The following is a 3,866-nucleotide window of genomic DNA, read 5'->3' as shown; positions in this document are numbered from 1 at the left end:
GGGCCATCCGGTGACACCTAAGGCCCAGCTCCTTACATATTGGCTTTAGCCATGTCTTTCTTGCGCCCCTATATGCTGGACATGCAAAAACGAGATGCGCCACGGACTCTTTAGGGGCAGCACACCCAGGGCAAGATTTAGCTGGCAAGCTTAAATTGTTCCACCCTTCCGTAAATTTATTCACCGGGATGGTCCCAAATCTTAATTTTAAATAGAGTAATCTATCCAGGGGTTTTTGTATAAAATCGAGAAACGGTTCAAGTTTCCTTCCAGGTTTAAACTCTAGGAACCGCTCTGAAAGGGTACCCCCTTTCCCTCTACATAGATCCTCCTCCAGTACCCAATCCCAGTATAATTTCTTCATTACTTGCTTGGGGGGAGGTGCTTGGCTGGCCCATACTTCAAACAATCCTAATTTTAAGACCAGCTGTCTGAGATTATTCAACCACTTGATCTTGTTACTCAAATTGAGTGTGAGTAATTCGTCCAAGACAGCCGCCTAGTTTGAGAGTTCTGGGGTTCTCCTTAATCGAACCCAGTAAAGTAATGGGCGCAGACAAGCTATGTCCCTTAATGACCGCCTACCCATATCTTGTCGTAATGGTTTTAACAGAGTGGAGGTGGGGAGTGACACCAGTTCACAGAAAAACGTATTTTCCGATCTCACTAGGTCAGTAGTATTCTCGAACCCCCACAACTCTGATCCGTAAAGTGCAGAGGGCAGAGCTTGACCCTCATACACAGAAAGGGCGGGAGCTACAGGTTTGCTCGTTGACTCTCGCTGCTCCCGCAGGATCGCTCCAGATACACGCTTATGATTTAAAAAAAATTGGGCCAAATGGTCCCTCCAATTCATCCGACTATTGACCCCTACCCCCAAATAGTCGAATGAGTCTACCAACTCCAGTGGGGTGCCATTAAGGGAGACATTATTCTTAAATCTCTTAGAAGGGGAGAAGGCCATAAGCTTTGTCTTAGAGGTATTAATGGTAAGACCTCTGTCCTCACAAAATAAGCTGAAGCGGTCCAACAGCTTTGAAGGCCAGAGGGGGTTTTAGAAATCAGGAGGGTGTCGTCCGCAAAGAGCAGGGTAGGTGTTTTTTCCCCCGCCAGGGATGGGGCGTCGGCTGGTTCCTCCCTCAAATTGTCCACCACCCCATTCACAAAGAGGGAGAACAGAGTCGACGCCATCACACATCCCTGACGGACTCCCCTATTCACAGTCACCCTCTCTGTCAGGTGGCCCTGGGATCCCCATCTAATCCTTGCATAGTTCCCCTCATGTAATTTCATAATGAAATCAAGGAGGGAGACAGGGAGCCCCATTGTTTGTAGTACATTCCATAATCTGGAGCGTGGCACTAGATCAAAAGTTGTTTTAAGATCTATAAACGCCAAGTACAGGCTACCCTTTCCGATGGTCACGGTCTTCCAATAAATAGCAAAAATCGGAAGACCTGGTCCATCGTGTCCACCTTCTGTCTAAATCCCGCTTGAAAATGGGAAAGGATGTTCTCCTCTTATATCCAGGACCCTACCCTGGAGATAATGACCCTGCCAACCACTTTCTGAATCACATCTATCAGACTGATTGGTCTGTAGTTGGTAGAGTCATCTCTCCCCCCCTTTTTAAACACTGTTACCACCTCAGCCCCCTTCCAAGAATCCGGGACTGGGTGGCCCCTTGAAATCAGGTTCATTATTAGGGAAATGAGGTTTGCCCATGTTGCAGGGTCATTTAGAAGGAGATCCCCGGGGAGCCCACCGGGCCCTGCCGCCTTTCCCGGGGCCAGATGTTTAATGGCCGTTTTTACCTCATTAACGGAGAAGGGGTCTTCGGCAACCATGAGTACTCTGCCAACACTATCAAGTACTAATGGTAGAGAGAATGGCTCGACTGATCCGCCATATAGCTCATAATAATGTGAGTGCCACTGTTGTTCCGTTATATGATTCGAAATCGGCTCTGCGCCCCCCCTCCTGGCTTTGTTGATTAGATCCCAGAATAGGGAAGAGTTCTTCATCTGGGAAGCGGATTTAAGATCCTGCCAATGTTGTTCTTCCCATTCCTGTTTAGCTAGCACTAAGCACCTGGCATAGTCCTTCCTAGCCGCTCTAACTAGTGAAGGATTTTTTTTAAGCAAAGCTGCAGTTAGCGCCTTCCTTTTATCCCTACAATGAGCCGAGTACCAGGGATTACTTGATTTTACCTGAGTGTGGTTCTGTCTGCAACTACTACCCTGTATGGTGAAATATTGGCCCACTTTCTCTATTGAGCTTTTATACACTAGTGGGAAAGAAAGGCCCTGTAAACTTACAGGTTCAACTGCAGGTTGCTCTAGGTCAGCGATCATCTCTACTAAGTGCTCACTAATCTTGCTCAAATTCCCTTCCTGGGATTGCACCCTTTCCCATTTTAGTCTGCGGTTGGAATTAAAGCGAACAACTTCCTTGGTTTGCATTAGTGGGGGCTTTAATTCTTGTTTCATGTTTTGGGCCCCACCTTAACTTCATGCACAAGAGGTTATGGTCACTATCCTGGGATGGTATTACCTCCATATCAATTAGATCTCGCCACAGATCAATGTCCAGTAAGATATAGTCTATTCTTGATGGGCCAATAAGCCTATTAAAGGTATTTACCCCATCTGGATCAGTGCTTGTCCTTCCATTTAGCGCTCTCAGATTGTATTCCAGGGTCAGGGCATTGATCTGAATTGCCCTCGGGGACCATTTTTTAATTGGTTCTAATGTCAGGGCAGGTATAAACCGTCTAGAGTCTTCCTCCTCTATCCCCAGGGAATCTTCCCTACTTAGGGGTCCAAAGGTGCAATTAAAGTCACCTCCTACAATAGTTTTAGATAGCGGAGGTCTGTTAGCTATTTCTGACTCTAGAACTGTTATCGTGTATGACATTTGGGCCCCAGCAGATCTCCTTGCATAGACATTGTATAAATCTATCTTGCTGTCCCTATCTCGCCCTTGGAATGAAAGATGTAAAATATAATCAGATGCTGATTTGTGGACAGTGATGTTCCAGTTTAATGCAATCTTAATCCAAACATGGAGACCCCCTGCTGGTCTACCCTTCCCTGAGCTTGTTGCAGGGATATAAAAAGTAGAATACCCAGGTTTATATAGAAACATGCAAATGTCAAATTTGTCGATGAAGTTATTCCATTCTGGTAAGACCACTTTTTTTTGTAGCCCTGCAATGTTCCAAGAGAGTAATTGTATCACCTTCTGGTTCATTGCAGGGACAGCCGGTATAACTCCCTTACTCCCGTCTCTCCCACTTGGAATTGATTCAACACTATCTGTGCTAGTACTTAATTGATCCTGAGGGGTACTACTGGCAACATTACCTACCAATTCCCCTTGACCGCTACGTATTTGAGGTAAGGGATTCTGCCACACCCTGCGTCATTCGACCTGATCCAACACGCCGTACCTATTTCTTTGTGGAAATTGAAAGAGTAAAGAGGAATGCGGTTCGTAGACCTCCCGAGGTGTTATTCCCGGTCTAGTTTTTGGTGTCACAATAATCTGGCCCTCCTCCTGTAGAATACCTCACCTCTGACCAGGTCTCCAATGGGGTTAGGGTAGAAATATGTTAAATGTAGACGGAAAATTTGGGTGTGTGTCCAGAATTGTGACCTGTTGCAAATGTATTCTACTGCCTGGGTACTCCTAAAATTAATTACTACGCAGTTTCCCGCAATAGTTTTAGGCCCAGTCCCTATCCAGTCCACCCTTCTTACATTCAATATTTCGCCAGAGGTGTTGGGGGAAGTGGCCTGTTTGAGTTAAGCCATTGTATGCATTTGTTTTTTAATTTAGTGTGATCCTCGCTTTTCCCCTGACTT

This window comes from Lissotriton helveticus, chromosome 5_1, assembly GCF_964261635.1.
Source record: "Lissotriton helveticus chromosome 5_1, aLisHel1.1, whole genome shotgun sequence".
Classification (NCBI taxonomy): domain Eukaryota; kingdom Metazoa; phylum Chordata; class Amphibia; order Caudata; family Salamandridae; genus Lissotriton; species Lissotriton helveticus.
This window is presented reverse-complemented; position numbering follows the sequence as displayed.